Source organism: Schistocerca gregaria, chromosome 4, assembly GCF_023897955.1.
Source record: "Schistocerca gregaria isolate iqSchGreg1 chromosome 4, iqSchGreg1.2, whole genome shotgun sequence".
In the NCBI taxonomy this organism is placed as follows: domain Eukaryota; kingdom Metazoa; phylum Arthropoda; class Insecta; order Orthoptera; family Acrididae; genus Schistocerca; species Schistocerca gregaria.
The window spans coordinates 733,604,635-733,624,236 of NC_064923.1; positions in this window are offsets into that span (position 1 = coordinate 733,604,635).

Below are 19,602 nucleotides of genomic sequence, written 5' to 3' on the forward strand. Positions count from 1 at the left end.
TCTATGCATTTTTAATAAAAGTAATGCTACTAAAGAGATTTGGAAGAAAAAGAAAAGAAAGAAAGAAAAAGATTGAGGGATGAAAAACATAACTTGATGGAATTCACCTACTTTGTTAGAGGCTCCGCAGTTAAGCATGGTACAATAAATGACACAATTTGAAGTATTTTTGGTCCTTAAACATGATTAAATTTAAGATTCTAATTATGCTTTCACCTACATTTATGTACTGGAAATTCCCTTTGAATAGGGAATTTTTCTGTATAAAATTTTATTGCTTATATTAATAATTACTTCATTGAACCCACAATTTTTTATGTCCCCTGATTTCGCCCAAGAAACTTTCATACTACATATTCCCTTTGAGTTTGTTTGTTGGCTATTTTATGAATCGGTAGTGTCAATATATTTTATAGAAAATTCCTGCTTTGAAAGGAAAAATAAATAAACTTATTATGGGTCCAACAACCCCCCCCCCTTAGGCTTCCATGCTATAGAAAATTTTCCTTAGTATGATTTCGTATTTCTCATCTCTAGAACAATGCAAGTTAGTTTCTTGTTGGTTGCTATTCTTGATATTCACAACACTCGGTTTACTTTCAGAGGAAGTGATTGTTGATGTCAGTCAGCTGTTATTTATCTTGTAAACTTGCAGTGAGTTAGTGTAGTTCCCAACATGTAGACCTCCAGTAACTTTGGTGTCCTATACAGCAAAAACGAAACCAAGTAAAGACTTACAGATGTTATCAACAATGCACCAAGATAAAGGCACTGTTGGAGGAGAGAAGAATAAAACCGAGATAAATGCATATTATAATTCTGCTAAAGGTGGAATTGATACCATTGATCAAATGGCACGTATGTATACCTGCAAGAGGAGCACAAAGAGATGGCCTATATCTGTATTTTACACTCTCATCGACATTTGTGCTATCAATGCAACCACCATATTCATCCAGCAACATCCAAGATGGAATGAAAGGAAACACAACAAATGGAAACTTTATCTTCTGCAAGCTGGGATGGAACTAGTGAAATTGGAGGTAGAAGAAAGAGGTGCCAATGCAAGAGGGTTATCTAACCAAATTGTTCAATCAATGGAGACTATTCTACAAAATAAAATCAAAGAAGTGACAACAGAAGCACGTCAGTCTCCTGCAGGGAAAGGTCAGTGCCATATTTGTGTAAGAGAAGCTAAAACAAAGAAGCAGAAGTACAACAATCTAAGTAAACGAAAACAGTATTGTAGACACTGTTATAAACATGTGTGTAACACACATTCAGAAAAAATTGTGAAGTGTGTCTCTTGCCTTGAAGTTGAGGACTCAGAGTAGTCTATTGTATATGAACACATCTGTATTTTGTATTGTAATATGTCAATTTTTTGTCCACTCAATCCAATATTTATAACAATTAACAACATTTATAAACTGATGCCTTATTTAAAATACATAAACCATTTTAAAAGTAGTAATTTTTCGTCAGTAAACTTATTTCATACCTGTGGGCTCGCTGAACCCCCCCTTAGAGATACAACTTAGAAAAAAGGCTTGGGCGTCCTAGGGTTAAGTATTTTGATTTAGTAAGTAACATGAAGCATCTAACATTTCTGATGCAATCATTGGAGATTCTAATTGTAAGAACTGATTATAGATTGGTTTTCTGGAATTTTCTGTTAAATTAGATTTACATAAAATAATGATAATTTGAAAGCTTGGAACAAGCCTACATTGTGAATGGAAAATAATCCCTCAGCTTATCTTTGTATGCTTTGTGCAGATACTAGTAGTTGTAGTATAGACTCTCCCTTAATTTCTATGTATCTGTTTATGCAATAGGCTTTACAAATGCTAGAGGCTGTAGCTCTTCAATTTGGTATAAAATCTAGATACACTTTTTCTGTTGGAAAGGTTTTGGGATCTTGATTGTTTGCATTGCAAACAAAGTTACATTTAAATGACATTTGGTAACTTCCGTCCTCTCACAGTAGATAAGGGAATAGTAGCACCAACACATGTAAACTTATTGAAGACAGTTTTCTTTAATATTCTGCATACACAAGTACACACAAACTGAACCAGCCATTGTGAGAAAAACAGAAGGGAAGTTAAACCAAAGGGTCTGTTCAGTCAAAGTACAAAGGTGCTCTTTGAGTGATCTATAGCCACTACAGAGCCTCCTACCCCAGTATTGTCGATCACAGAGGAGCAGCGGGAAATGAGATGCTGCACATGATGAATTCCTGGAGCCATGTAGGTGAATTAGGATGACCTTTTGCACTGGAGGTGGTTTGTCGACCAAGGCGTGGTACGTGGATGATGCGTGTAGAAAGATGATAATCGGGAGTACACTGTCTTCTGACATTTTGGCCATAAAGTGGTCCTTGTCTGCATCTGGTAGCAGCAAGAAAATGTCTGAGTAGTTGAATGTGGGTTATGGATCTGTTGTGTAGCACTGTCAGACAAACGACGAAAATGAAGACTGTGCCATTGTAGTGGTTCGAGAATTTCCATGTAAATTCTAAAACGACTCAGCTTTCTACTGTATCGAACACACGATATTCTGGATACGAGTGTGGGATGGTGGAATCCTACCTACTGCGTTTTTAGATGTTTGTGTGTGCAGATTTAAAATCAGTTGCGGGAAGAAAGTAGACACGGTGGACGAACGGCATGAACAAGTACCTGTCGGGCAATCCATAGATGTTTTAGTGAGTATGTAAGGAAGAAGCATGGAGTTTATATGCAACTCTGTGATCACTGGGTCATAGACTATTGTTATTAAAACAAAGACAGTTGAAGAAGAACTCTAGAAAACTCTTGACGTAACCTTGATATAGGCAAGACTTATTTTATGATTTATGTTAAGAAAAGTTATGGTATCAAAGCCAACTTTCTTTTAACTGTAATTCAATTTGTTTCTGACGTCTGACTCTACTATAGACTTATTGGAAGTTTATATTTATGTTCAAAGGGAGAGTTTTACTGTGTATGAAAGTCAAATACATCGTTAACTGACGAAAAGCAAAGTTTGTATGTCTGCTTATTTCATCAGTAGACAGAGTCTAAAAATTCCTGTACCTAGCATTCTTTGATGGAGCAGAAATCAAGAGGATTTCCAGCAGCCGTCTATCCAGTAAAGAAGAGTGGTAACAAATTCCAAATAAGTCACCTTGTCAAGTAGTGGAATGTGGTTTGGGGAAATAAATCAGTATAACCCAGAAACACACTCACACTTCACACTTTAAGCCGACATAACGTCAGAACGTGGCGACTTGTCTGAAAGGACCGAGAAAACAGGAATTTTAAGTCAAAAACGAGAAAAGAAGCTGTTATGTGTTGCCATAGCAACCAACATAATAAGACAAGGAAATTAGTCCAAGAAATTGGCATATGTTTAAGTATCCAATAGAGCAACATTTAAATGAAAAACGGTGAAGAAATGAAAATTCACAACCATAAAAACAGCAAAGAAGATTTTGACGTATTTGTCTAAGAAGAAGTACGCATAGAAATCTTCAACCAAGAAGATCCAGTGCAGTTAGTATACAACTGCTACATACATCGCGGAGATGCAGATGTGGAAACCAACATACATCCGACGCCGCCGGCACAAGCTGCTGTTCACAGGTGCTGACCTGCCTCCACATCCGCTCATCTATGATACGAGAATTCTACACCAGGTGAGTGTGAAACAAAACTTGATTACTTTTGTAGGAAGTTGTACAAGATACTGTTGATTTAACTTGTACTGTGTAATTATCATATTTAAAGTTAGTTTTAAATGCTTACAAGAACTAAGGCATATAAAAGTATGGAAGATAAGTAACAAGTTGGGGAAACTCAAGACCCAGCTATGGCCATGAAAATTAGCAAAGTAGTACCTGACTGGGCTGATTTGCTAAATTTAATCAAAGCTCAGAGTCTTAAGCTAAACTCATTAAATACTCAATTAAATGCTCAGAGTGCGACTGTAAGTAATAACTTGAGTTAGTAAATTCTCAGGTAAATACCCACAGCGAAGCTTTAAATGCTCAGAGTGAACCTCTAAGTATTCGAACGTCAAATTTAGGTTTGTTAAACGCCAAAGTCGACTCTCAAAGCAAAGAATTTAGTAATCTATGTGAAGGAATGGGTGCTTTGAAGAATGACTTGGACACAATAAGTAATAAAGTAGATTCAAAGAATGAGTTGACAAACTCTTTACGACCCATATAAATCATATGTTTACTGATCTTAGTCAGGAACATAGTAACACTTTTCAAGATTTATCGAAAAGTTTAGAACTTAACATTGAGAACAAACCTAATATCGTAGAATCCAAACTTTCTGAAAAGTTAGGATCTTTTGAAAACGTGTAAAATGTCAAGTATAATGACGTAAGGCAGGTGTTGAATAATTTGAAGGAAAGTGTAGATAAGAAGAATTAATTAATGTCAGTCATTCAATCGCAAATTACAAGTGTCAATACACAGGTAGATAATGTAGAAAGAAAATTCAGAGAGAAAATAGCTAGCTCTGATATTATAAATATAACTAGTTTGGAGGAACAATTCGGAGAAATTATATATCGAAAGGTTACCGAGAGAATGGCATCTGGAAAGGTATCGCCTATTCCGAACTTAGTGATACCAAGAAGTGTATGGACGACCTGCGGAGAAAATTTAAGCTTATCCAGGAAAGAAAGGAAACTTCACGTAATGTTGTATTAACTAGTGAAGTGGTGACTGATTTGCAATAAGTAGCTAATTCAGGGTTATCTAGACAGTCCCCTAAATTGAAGACAGATAGAGATGTACATCTGATCCATTTCTTAAAAAGATTTAACCAAGCTTTATCAAAAAATTGGGAAGATTCCAAGAAGATCGAATTTGCTTTGAGATACCTTCTAGGGGTAGCCTCAGAATGGGGAACAGTAAATATTGAGAATTTTTCCTCTTGAGGAGACTTTCAAAAGAAATTTAAAGATAAGTACTGGTCGCCAGTGCACAAGAAAAGTTAATATCAGATCTAGGGGACCCAAAATATTATAATAATACTTAGGGTACGGTAAGGAAATATTTCGATTGGCATGTAACACGAGCAAAGTATTTAGATAAGCCAATCGAAGAAGTAGGATTAGTACATATTTTAATTAGAGGAGTGCCAATCTATGAGAGAAAAGGCATCTTATGTACTGGTTGGAAAAAGAAAGAAGAATTGTTGTCTTTTGTTGACCCACTTGATGCAATAAATAAGGACCTCAAGGAAACTTTACACCAAGGTGAAAGTTCAAACTCTAAAGGAAATAGCGTAAATAATTTAAACAACATTAGGCAAACTGAGCAAAAGTACACCAGTACACCATGAAATGTTGTAACAACAATTATCAAAAGAAGCATCCACCTTCAAATTTAGATCCGGTAGCTTCTCAATAATTTGTACTGAGTAACCATAAAACACAGAATGGGCGTGTAATATCTCATTTCGGTAACCAACCCACAGTTAGTAGTAATGAGGAAAACATTGTTCAATATAGGTCCAGGGCCAGGGCCCAGGTCGTTGAGATACATTAGGAGGCCTCATTCTATATGAGAATGTTAATTATACACAAAAAATACCCACAAAGGAAAGGTTGACGCTTGAAGAATCAATCTTAGTTACTAATAACCCACAACCTATAATAGCAGGGACAGTGGAAACTTCCAAGGTTAATGTATTTGTAGATTCAGGGAGTGAGGTATCACTCATCTCACACACATTTTAATTCAATACAGAATAAACAGCACCTACTGTTATTGCCAGTGACCAGGGGTATACATAATCGGAATAATGAGATCAAAATATAAACTTTTAAAATACGAAGTTCAAGTGAATTGTGGTATTGGACATACGTTATTTCATCAAACACTATTAATGGCAGAAAATATTAATAGAGACGTACTGTTTGGTTTAAATTGGTTGTTAGAGTTTAAAGTTATCTTAAACTTTGATGAACATCTTCTTTGTTATGGTAGAGAAGACAGCAGATGCTGGACACCATTTGTAACAAATAGCCACATTGAGGAACAAACAACTGAGTGTCAGTGTCGACAATTCACAGGTAAAGCACAGTTATCAACAAAAACCGATAATTTGGATCAAGTAACACACTGAACTCATTTACACAACAAAGTTCATCCCTAATATTAAACGATCAACAAAGACAAGATTAGTATAAAAATTTAATGGAGTATGAAGAGGTATTTTCCGATTGTGCTGGTAACATCAGCGACTATATCTGTCAGTCCAAAATCTAAGATGACAGTCCATTCTTTTGCAAACTGTATCCAATACCAGTGAGTTTCAAGGAAGCAGTTCGGGATGAGATTAACAAAATGACTTATAATAATGTCATAGAACGAAGTTCCAATGTAATGAATAATTCTCTGGTTTTCGTGAAGAAAGCTACAGGCAGCGTACGATTTGTCTTAGATGCTTGTACATTACATAGATATATATAGAAACAGAGAGAAATCAGCCGATTAATATCGATGAATTGTTGTCCAAGGTCAAACAGGCAAGATATTTTAGTACAATGGACTTGCCTGCAGGATATTGGCAGATAAAAAAACATTCAGAATCCAAAAAGTATACGGCCTTTTTGTTCGGTGGAAAATCTTATCATTTCAATGTACTACCATTTGGACATAATATCTCTTTGTCCATATTTATATGTGCATTAGATGAAGCAATATGGAGGGACTTATTAAAGGATTTGATAATATATGTGGACAATATCTGAATAATATCATCTACTTGGGAGGACCATTGGCTAACTTTGTGCAAGACTCTGAAAAAATTTAAAGAAACAGGTATTACGATGAAGGTGTCTAAATCGTTTTTGGGTGCCAAGTTCTCAAGTTCTTAGATCATATTATAGGTGTAAAGGGAATTAGACTGAATCCTGAAAGCTTAAAACCTATCAAAGAATGTCCGCACCCCAGAAATGTAAGACAATTAATAGGATTTATTTGTATGGCCAGATACTATCGATGGTATGTAAGAGGGCAAGAGTTAAATGACCTGAGAATTTTAAGTTTATTAACAAAGGGAGTACCGTGGACTTGGGATCAAGGTACAAATGATGTGTTTCAAAACGTTAAAAGAGCGCTTTTGCTAACTGTAGCCTAAATAAGCGTGAGCTAAATTACACAGCTACCAAAAAGGAAGTATTGGCGACTGTGTGGAGTATTAAAAAGTTTCAAACACCAGTATGGAGATCAGAAATCCATATTTATACAGATCAAAAAGCTTTATCCTTTCTGATGAGTAGTCGATTACTACACAGTAGGTTGATGCGATGGATGCTTTTCCTACAGGAATACAATATTAAAATACGACACGTAAAATGTTCCAAAAATATTGTATGTGATGCTTTATCGAGGCTACCCATAGAAATGGCGTCATTTTTGCCATTATGTTAGCAGAATATCCGAACACCATTGTAAAGTAAATGGCTTCACAAATAACTGGGAATATTCATCATGATCCTCATTTCACAGAAATATTTTCTATGGGTATACAGAACTCGTTACCTCCTAATCAGTTAGGAAAATGGAAAATTATAGATCATAACTTGTTTCGGAGAGACATCACAGCAATGGCACATATGTATTTTGAAGGCAATAGAAGACGAACTTGTGTGGTACCTTCACACAGGATATGGACACTTTGGAATAAAAAAAATTATATCCCATGTGAATAAGTTTTATTATTTCAAGAAACTAGGTCATAAAATATCATCTTTGACTAGAACATGTGAAACTTGCCAGAAAGTAAAACAGAATAATACTCAAGTGAAATACACAATGCATCCTATTATTCCTATGTCATTACACGACCTCACAGCAGCTGATTTTTTTGGACTAATTTCACAAGGAAAGGGAGGAGTATCATATATTTTGGTTATCATAGAATGCTGGTCAAAATATGTTAAACTATATCTCATTAAAAGAGTAAATAGGCAGACAGTTAAACACTGTTTACAACAATACTTTCTAGAAGTTGGTAAACCGAAACAGCTTCTTACAGATAATGCACACAATTTGTAACGAATTTAGAGTTTTTCCTAAGGTGGGAAAGTATTCGACAAGTGTTAATATCCGATTATAACCCGTCATCAAATCCGTGTGAACGAGTAATGAACGAAATTGGAAAATTTTGTCGTACTTATTGCCACGAAAGACATACTTCGTGGGCAACGAAAATTAAACTTATTCTAAAGGAACTACCCCATTTATCGACTGGTTTGACACCTTTATAAGTTATAGGCAAAACCTTTAATAGGAGAACCTCTAATTAAGTAATTTAATTGGCCTGAACAACCTAGTGTCAATTACGAAGTACATCAGGAAATAGTTTCTAAGAGTTAAATTGAAAAGGCGCTAAAAAGAGTAAGCAAGCATAACAAAAAGGCTGTGGAACCTCAGTACCAAGTCGATGACCTGGTTCTTGTAAAACATCATCTTCACAGTTCGACTCTGAAGAAAGAGAGTCATAAGTTTGTTACAAAAATATGAGGGACCGTACTGGGTACAAACGGTGGTCCATCCTAAGGCGTTATTTTTAGTAGATCCCACAACTGGATTAGGGAAGGGGGAATACAATGTAAAGGATGTAACATTGTATATCCCCCAAGGACGTTAACATTATGAGTTAATGGGCGGATAACGACCGTCAGATCCCGAGTTGTCTTCAGTGTTGCTTCCAAAATAGTTTTCCTGCATTGAATTCCTTTATTTACAAGTAAACCATGCCTAGTACGAGATATGCGACCAATACTGTTTATGTCCATAATGTCAACGCATCTTAATTCATTGTAAATACTGTTGAAACTATTGTTTGCAACTGCTATTTCCTTGCCTACACAAGACGGTTCTTGTAAACCATACTGGTGTGGTATGTTACAAACTACAACATTTGTGTGAGTACGACAGCTTAGGCGCTTTTTTAAATTATTTGCAGCCGCTTGCGTCTCATTTTTTTGTTTGTTGTTTGATCCACCCATTGGAATTACGTAATTTTTTTTATTCAAATTACCAGAATCGGCAGACAGAACTAGTTTCTCCATTTCTACAGAGCGGCATTTGGCTTGACAAAGCGTTGGTGACTGGTTTATTTGTTGAGCTAGTCTTCATCTGTAGCTGTCTTCAATATTATTATTTTTCAGTTGTTGTTACTCTCAACATTATTGTTTGGAGATGTCTTCTTATTGTTTTTTCAATGTACATTATTCACCGAACTTTTTCAGTATTTCAAATCTGTTTGTCTGGATAACTGGTATTGTTCTTTGGCTTTTACCTGTTGTAGCCACATTCCTCTGTACTTTTCGTGGATTTTTAGACTCGTTTTCTTTCAGTGTATCTACTTTACAACACACAATTACACTTATTTCTAATATATTTCTGTGTACACTTCTCAGCTTTTACTCTGAGTATTTATTAAACTGACATTTTCTAATGATCAGCATGAATAAAGTCACTCCTGTTTTCTTTTTATTACTCTGCTTACGTCTTTTCCTTGGCTATCACCTGCTCATAACTGCTTTATAGTTATCCCACAACTTACATGCTGTTGTTTCCCTCTTTGCTCATGAGTTCATTGCCACTATTCTTTCTTTATATACACCTCTTTGTATATGTGTATATATAAACGATGTAGAACTGTCATAATTCTTATATACATATGCGATGTAGAATCATCATAGTTTTATATATATATATATATATATATATATATATATATATATATATATATGTGTGTGTGTGTGTGTGTGCGTCTTTGTGTGTGTGTGTGCATATTTCCCTGTGTACACATATTATTTCCCCTACAATACCTGGCGATTCTCACATCATGACAGGCTCTTTAGTCTGTAATTTCAATTACTGTGTCTAAATGTATTTTTGTGTGTATGCCGATGTGTATTCATGTAGCTCTGGCCACTGAGGCAGGACTCAGTTGTCAGAGACCGTAATCATGTGTCTGTGTTAGTTGTGCTTGCATGACTGTGTGTGTTCTCTACTTTCGAAGAAGGCCTCTTGGCAGAAAACTTAAATGTATAGCAGAGAGCTCCACCCCTCCCTCCAGTCATTTGGGGCTTGCTAGGGTGTGAGTAGGTTTGGGCATTGTCATTCAGGAGTGCTGCTTGTGGCTGTGTGTGATGGCATACACTGCTTCTGGTTACTTTTGAAGACGCACGTTATTCGTTTCAGGTTGTGACATATATTGTGGAGAGATCAGTTGTAGTCAGTGGACAATACTAAGGTGGTAATCTTGTAGTTGTTGGGGTAAATGGCAAAGTCGCCCAAAGCGAAACACACCTCTTGTAGTTGTTGGGGTAAATGGCAAAGTCGCCCAAAGCGAAACATACTGGTGTTCGCTGGTGTCAGTGATAAGGCTGTAGGAGATAGGATTGGGACAGAAGTTGGGCTCTCAGCAGTCTGATGTGAATCAGGAGGTGAAAGGAGTATAATCCTCTTCATTGTGTTGTGCAGCAGTATTTTCAACCTCTAGATGTATTTCTTCTAATAGTGCCCCAATAACTTCGTTTTCAGAGTCCTTTTTAAGTTTACTGGTCACTTTTTGCACACACCCATTTTTCATTTTGAAGTGGCGTTTGCACATTGAAAATGGAATGTTGTTCTACATTTGACACATGTAATACTCTTAAGAGCTCGCTTCTCATAGTAGCAATATTCAGAATCGAGAAATGTGTCCATATTACTGTTGCAGGACGTAGTTATTACGTATGCAATCTCTTTATGGTGTTTTTCTTCGTCCTTTGCTTTTATTTCGGTTATTTTTCCTGTAATATGACACACCAAGCACTTATTATCACTGTAAACGTTGTATTGTTTACACTTTAGATACTTTCTGGCAGTTTCTTTGTTTACTAACAGGAATACCATACTCGCTATTTACACTAGCCACCATCTCATAAATGTTTATCCTAATTCTGAAGCTGTGATTGTAGTCTTTGTTCGCTTTGAGTGATCCTGCACACCAATGTACTGGAATCGCTTATTTTGGATAAACAGCCAAATAAAACCATTTTTCTAAATGTGGCATGGGCTATTAACAGTTTATTGGTACACAATGTCATTGATTACTGTCGTAATTGTGTTTAATGTATTTTAATGAGATGATTACTTGTAACATTCTACCTCTTTAGTCACTTATACTGTACTTAAAAAGGTTTATCGCCCAATGAGGCAAAAGGAAGAGAAATTTCTGAGTTACTGTTTGGCCACAACAAGTTGACGATTGCGGTAGTGCTGCCAGGAGAGGAAAAAATCAGCACAACTTGAAAGATATTCATTTGTTTCCGAGTGCTGCCAACGTAAAGTTGCCCTAGACACAAAGTATTACGAAAGCCTTGTGTTTACTAGCAATTAGCTTCTGTAAGCACCTGCTGAAGTGTTCACATTAGGAAAAAACCTGACTTAACTTTACTTATTCAGGTCAATGGGGCAAGTTTATTTGAAGAACTTTCTGCAAGTACTTTCTAGTGCAAATACTCTTAAAAACCAAAGCAGTGTTCACTGTTGTTGCATTATTATTAAAGAATAAAAATTGCGACAAAACATGAAAATAGAAAATAGAGAAAATGTTAGAGGAGTGCAGGGTAGATATTGGTATTACCAAGAAACACTATTCAGTTGACTAAAGTCAGAGCATTTCCCTTAGATTAAAAGCATCGAGGCTGTCACATGCAAATATCGAACATCTCTTGTGTGTTGTATAATCAAATATCCGATAAAGAAGCAAAAATGCGGCGCTATGAAATGTAGTGACCGTATGGCATTGTTGGCTGGGAGGCCCCATCTGGGGAAGTTCGGCCGCCGAGTGCAAATCTTATTTCAGTTGACGCCACACTGGGCGACTTGCGTACCGTTTATGAGGATGAAATTCTGATGAGGACATCACAAGGTCCACGAGCAGAGAACGGCCCCAACCCAGCAGGGAATTGCATGGAAGGCAAGCGTCGTACCACTCAGCTAAGCAGGCGAACTAATGCAGCGCAGTACCTCATGAAGAGACTTGTTTTTAAATTACTCTTTGATTTCTTCAAGCAATATTTACTACTTTTAACATAAATTTAATGCATTTATCTGTAACATTTAAAAAAACAGCTAAAATTTAAAGTCGGCTATATCGCCATTCTGCTGTCCGCTCTGGTGAAACAAATTAATTGGTGAACTCATTTTGCACTTCCTTGACTGGTGGTGCCAATTATACGTGTTTAAAGGTTCCAATAGTAGATTTGTTTCGGCCCTTCTGTCGTTGTGCCATTCTCATTTTTGACACATATTTTCACATTGGTACTGAACACACACAAATTCTAAATATTCACCCTGCACCGGACCGTACACTGTTTTGAGACTTCCTTATAAATTATAACTTTGTACCAGACGGGGTCGCGAACGTAGGAACCCGATCTGGCATGCAGTTTTAGATTTTCAGGAAGATTCATGCTTGAAACTGTTTTCTCTAACTTGAGAATTTCTTTAAGTTGACGAAACTACCGGATGTCGACAAAGGGGGCTGGGTTTGCAACTAAGGCAGATCCATCCGATTCTGTGTCTGTGTGGATATGCATCGTACCACAGTAGGAAGTTCGACACAATGCCTAATAATTATGATTTCAGGATTAAGACGTTAGAGTGGTTTGCGAGACAGGCAACTAAACTGCAACGACTCAATGACTGAAGACTGAACCGTTGTGTAAAAAGGAAAACAAACCAGCCGCTGAAGTATACATTGTGTATGAAATCACTGAGAGCAGAGGCCGTAAAATTGTTCGTTTATCGCCCTAGAACTGCGATCCAAATCCAGTAGAATTGGAATGGTGAAAATAAAACACAATTTCAGGGAGAACTATGTCACTGGTGACATGTTGACTCTTCTTCTTAATGCTGCTTTCCTTTCAGTTACTGTACAGGACTAGCAAGGTTACTGCAGGTAAGTGGAGCAGCTGGAACAAAGGAATTGGATACTAGAGGGATTAATCGAAATGGTTATCGATTAAGTTATCATCAATACCACGCCCTCATGCTATGATGGTGATGATCATGATGATTATCTTGAATCAAACACAAATGATAAGTGATGTTTAGTGGAAATCATTTTGACAATTCTTTCAGGCCCAATTAATTAAACATTACTGCTGTGCCATGTTCAATATGCAAACAGATTCCAAAGGTCATCTTTCGACTTTACATTCATGGTGTCATAAGCTGTTCATACATCTACTTTCAATTACCATTATTTGAGAAAATAAATAATACGTTGAGTTGTAGGTAAAACTCTTGAGCATGAATATATCAACAAAGTAGGTAATTTCCGATCCAACAGAACTTCACTCAAGCGGGCAATATTTCCATCAGGCACAAAATGAGCGTAGTGGTGCCAGCACTGCTACAAGTAGTCGACACTGCCTTCCCCTCATTCTCCTCTCCTTCCCCTTGGTAGCTATAATGCGGTAACAAGGCTGTTCCCAACAGCTATAGCGCCAGACCCCAAATTTATTGTGGACAAAGAGTATATAGCTGTTCCTGGAGTATTGAATTCTTATGCAGGTTCTATGCTATATTAAACATTTCTGCTGATATGATATGCTGTAACATACAGCTGAAGGAGAGGATGGTTTTAGTTATGTGGCCATGGAAGTTAACTTCCCTTTTCGTATGCGCTTCTGGTAACAGGCATGAATTAGTGGCTGTGAACTTTTGGAGTTAGTACAGGAGTTTTCATTGAAGCAGCCTTGACTTGGTAGGGACAGAAGTCATTTGTTTTGTCTTTGTATTTTTGGGACAGGCATAACAACACTATTGTAAGTTTTCATCTGTTTTTCCTGCTTCTTGGCAGCTAATGTTGTAGAGAGACATTACTTGGTGTACTTGTGTTTTATTTACACTGGAATAATTTGTGGTGTGATACTGTGATCCTCAGGGAAACAGTAGGTGACTGGTTGAATTCATGCTTACTAGCATAGCTCTTGTGAGGCCTTTGTAACAAAGCAGGTGATCTTTTCAAGCTGTTTTTTTTTTCAAAGAATTATTATTTTTTGTGCAAACTTTGTGATGTATTCGATACTGCCATTTACAGAACATCTGAAAAAATTTTGAATATTAATTTTGTCTTATTGAAGTTAATGTTGTGATCTGTTACCTTCTTTTGGCTATGTAGAGCCCATTAGCATAGTTAGTTTGCCTAAAATCCAGGCTAATTACAGAACATTAGTAATTTTAGATTAAGTTATCATTGTTCATATCTGAACATATATAAACTTTGTACATTATAATCACAGTGTAGGCACTTTTACTGTTTCAAGATGACTGTTTCAACGTTCTTATACTTCCATCATCTGTTCCTATGGATATCGTTATACATTGTTATACATAATCATTATGTAAATAACACAACTCATAACAACATTTTATATCATAACAATATATTTATACCTTTCACTTTAACAACAATCTATTTTTCTCTCTAGAATTATCTTAAGCTCAGTGTTTCTTTATTCTGTTCATACTTCACTTTGATATTAAGGTATGAGCAGTCACTTGAGGTCCTAATCAGCTCTTCTAATTTTTCGAATTTATGCTATACTTCCAATTGTTAACTCCAGGTGTTCATGACACATGAATAGACTACTTTCCTTTCTCATTTTTTGTACTACTTTTCTTTAGTGTATAAGATTTTTACTATTTTTTGTAGTTTGGAGGACCTCTGGGCAAAATGAAAGTGCTCTTTATAACACTTGTAAACATACATGAAACGTAATAATGCAGGTTCTGCACAGAATTTAAACTTTCCAGAATAATCTCTATATAATTTGTGACTTTTGTCATGAGGCTGTCCCCTTCTCCTTGGATCAGTAGCTACACCTTATTTGTGGGTTGGCCTTATAAGAGCACTTCCTCTTTCCATTCTGATAGGTACGCCCCTTTATAAAACATTCCTATTTTTTAGGCCACAGGTCGTCCTATCTCCATGTGGTATGCCTAACCTATATACATAGAAAATCCTTTCTGAGTAGTCCTCATGGTTAATTACCTAGTATACATTCCTATGTATAATAAAGTATTCTCTGGTAAAATAAAACTCTATTCTATACTTTGCATTCATTTTTTACTGCATCACTTAGTCCCTAGAGTCCTCCTCTACTTCTCAGCTTTTACTCTGAGTATTTATTAAACTGACATTTTCTAATGATCAGCATGAATAAAGTCACTCCTGTTTTCTTTTTATTACTCTGCTTACGTCTTTTCCTTGACTATCACCTGCTCATAACTGCTTTATAGTTATCCCACAACTTACATGCTGTTGTTTCCCTCTTTGCTCATGAGTTCATTGATATACACCTCTTTGTATATGTGTATATATAAACGATGTAGAACTGTCATAATTCTTATATACATATGCGATGTAGAATCATCATAGTTTATATATATATATATATATATATATATATATATATATATATATATATGTGTGTGTGTGTGTGTGTGTGTGTGTGCGTCTTTGTGTGTGTGTGTGCATATTTCCCTGTGTACACATATTATTTCCCCTACAATACCTGGCGATTCTCACATCATGACAGGCTCTTTAGTCTGTAATTTCAATTACTGTGTCTAAATGTATTTTTGTGTGTATGCCGATGTGTATTCATGTAGCTCTGGCCACTGAGGCAGGACTCAGTTGTCAGAGACCGTAATCATGTGTCTGTGTTAGTTGTGCTTGCATGACTGTGTGTGTTCTCTACTTTCGAAGAAGGCCTCTTGGCAGAAAACTTAAATGTATAGCAGAGAGCTCCACCCCTCCCTCCAGTCATTTGGGGCTTGCTAGGGTGTGAGTAGGTTTGGGCATTGTCATTCAGGAGTGCTGCTTGTGGCTGTGTGTGATGGCATACACTGCTTCTGGTTACTTTTGAAGACGCACGTTATTCGTTTCAGGTTGTGACATATATTGTGGAGAGATCAGTTGTAGTCAGTGGACAATACTAAGGTGGTAATCTTGTAGTTGTTGGGGTAAATGGCAAAGTCGCCCAAAGCGAAACACACCTCTTGTAGTTGTTGGGGTAAATGGCAAAGTCGCCCAAAGCGAAACATACTGGTGTTCGCTGGTGTCAGTGATAAGGCTGTAGGAGATAGGATTGGGACAGAAGTTGGGCTCTCAGCAGTCTGATGTGAATCAGGAGGTGAAAGGAGTATAATCCTCTTCATTGTGTTGTGCAGAAACTCGTCAGAAGAGAGGCGTGACCTGAGTATAGCCACTTCAACACTGGATGGCAGTGGGATTGTGCAAAGAAAACTGGTGTGTCATAGATGTGTTGTCCAACTGACAGTCGCTGCTGTCGGTATCAATGATGAAGTGGCTGCTGACTAGCTTGATGGAGATGTCCTGCAGGTGCACAAACCACAGACATCAGTGTTGTTTTGAAACTGGCAAATACCCTTGGCAGTTAAAGAGGCAAATAGAGAGTAAGCTCAGCACCATTGACGTTTAATAGTGTTGGCCGAGATGGTAGACCATTTACTGTTAAAGATAATGTCAAATGTGGTTGTGCCACGTTGGATCACTCTATACAGGATGCAATAGGGGCGTGTGTGGAGTGAACCTGATGTTGCCATCACTGTACATGATGTTGCAGCACGGGACTACTGCCTTACGAATGAACACCTGAGTCATGGAGTGTGGAGAGGGAGGTGGAATGTGCAGGCAGGTTATATGCTGGCACATGCATGCATCTTTTATCAGGAGGTCAGAGACATTGGGGGGAGGGGGAGAAGTTTGAGTGACAAAATCGGTTGAGAGGGATAAAGATTAGCTGTAGAGGAGCTCTGCAAGGGAGGCATCAAGGTCCTTTTTGAAGGGTGCGTTTATCGTCAGCAATGCCCACGTAAGGGCCTCAGTCCATAACTTATTGTGGTACATGAGAACATCCTTCAGCGTCTAGTGTTTCAACAGCTCTGTGGGTGGTATGCTGTAGTGTGGTATCTGTAGGCGCCGTGTACATTTCACAGTTTCATGAACAAGACGGACTCAAGTTGACGTCCCTGACCACTCACAACAGAAACTGGGCAGCAACTAATTCAGGAGATCGAGGTATCGATGAACACTTGGGCGAGTTTCTGCCGTGATGTCTCTGATGGGTTTGGCTTCCAATCATCGCTATTTGTGCCTATGATGGAGAGGATATATTTGAATACTCTGACTCTGGGAGGTGCCCAATGAGGTCCATGTGGAATTGTTGGAAATAGCCATAAGGATTCTCCAATTTTCCTAGTGGAGGCTGCACTTTACTCCTTTGACAGTATGAGTAGGCATGAGCCAATGTCTTACAGTCCTTTTTTTACATTTGGCCATACAAAACATTCAGCTAAGAGTTTGACTGAAGGCTGAATTCCAAGGTGTGAAAGGTTGGGCATGTAATCAAATGTGATTTTCCAGGAAGGGCAGGGTATGACTGGGCGCATTCTGTTCAGGGAAACATCGCACAGTGCACGTTTACTAGAGCCCAGAAAGTAGGGTGTTTGGAGAGTTGTCAGGTGTTTGCATTGTTGCTGTAGGTTAGTGAAATGCTGTTTGTGTTGTGGTTGGCAGGAGAGCCAACCGTGTTCCTAAAGGAGGCTGAAATGCACGCGTTTTAGCTCACTCAGGCTGGCGTGAGGTCTGGAACATGACAAGGGAATTAGAATTGAGAAAAACAGACATAGCTGCTGGAATACTTAACTTTAATCCATTAATGACGAACGTCGCTCTTTATGGTACATGATTCACAATATCAATAGTACAGATACTGGGCCTTGCTAGGTCGTAACAAATAACGTAGCTGAAGGCTATGCTAACTATCGTCTCGGCAAAAGAGAGGGTAGAAGTCAATAAACCATCGCTAGCAAAGTCGGCTGTACAACTGGGGCGAGTGCTAGGAAGTCTCTCTAGACCTGACGTGTGGCGGCGCTCGGTCTACAATCACTGATAGTGGCGACACATGGGTCCGACATATACTACCAGACCGCGGCCGATTTAAAGGCTGTTACCTAGCAAGTGTGGTGTCTGGCGGTGACACCACAGTTTGTGGGGTTGTGAGTCAGTAAGTTGGTCATAGTCTATTTGTAGCGTGATTGTGGATATACTAGACAGGCAGTCAGGATGACATTTCCCACACCCTTAAACTGTCTGACATCAGTAGTACATCAGGCGGTATGGATGGTGGCGAAGGCACCAGGGGACTGGATAAGTTGATGGGTTTTTGATGGTATCCATGAGAGAATAGAAATCTGTATAAATTGTGAGGGTTCGGCTTTCCTGAAAGTAATGTCAGGCTTCATACACTGTGAGCATATTATTATTGATGGCAAACCATTGTCATTGGGAATTAGACAATTTTCATGAGAAGTAGCAGAAGATTGTGTAAAGATTGTGTAACAGTCTCAAGGTTGTCTAGTAGAACGCCTCCAATAGCAGAGTCGTTTGCATCCAAGGTGAATGAAAGATGAGTCTTAGGAGAAGAGTTGGACTAGTGTAGTGTAGCGGGACTTTGAATTTCGCCACGCTACACTCGTTCCCTCAGATATAAATTATACCTTCACAGCTGTATGAGCGCTAGATGGCAGAGAAAATATATAAGAAAAGAAAGGTATTAAAATTGTAACTCTATTTGTTTTCTATGCTTCTTTTGTCTCTTGAGAGCGGAAGTTTAACTTACTTATTAGCTAGTCTTGATCTGATTAAGACGAAAAACAAGTTTATTGATGTGCAGACACATTGTGGAAATTTTTATGAAATTCAGAGGATGGAGGCAGCAACATAAAAGACATTGCATTTAATATCAAGACGATTTTGATTTGTATAAATTAGTGATTCCTGGACGATTGCAAGATTTTGGAGCAGCTACTACTTTTCATGCAGAAATGAAGTAGGAGATTTTGTTATTCTCTGTTCTTTTTAAAATAATTTATGTAGTGGAAATTGGTTTGACTTTTGCTCAGAAACGCCCCAAGAACCACCCCAACAATAGCTTCTCCGAATCACGAAGTCCGATAACTTTTCTGTAATACGAAGTCCGATTTACGCTTCATTCTTTCCCTTTTTAATGGTAATTAACGATTTTAGCACCTTCTTTTTTTCACCATTTATTTCCACATTTTCAATCTGTTTCTTTTCTTCACTTCTCTTTTTCTTTTTTATTAACCACTACAACTGGCGACCATGACAGGACTGTTTTCATTTAAAATGGAAAGTATTTCATTTTTGGCATTTTCCACCTTTTTAAACTAATTCATAAGAACACTGAGTGTAGATATACTACACCAACTTGACGTAAGTACACTTTCATTTACCCATGATTTGGTAAATGGTAAGCACCTCCTTCACACACCCCTTGAAGGTGATGCAAATGTTATAATGTATTATGTTCTCTTTTATGTAGTAGCTGTAGGATTTGGTAGTTTATAGGTAGTGAATAGTTTTTTTCCATTCAGTCTTTTTTTCTTCCTCCATTATCCTACCACCTCCTGCAGCTGAGTATTGTTTGTTTGTGGAATGTAAGAATATATTGTGTGACAGTAAACTT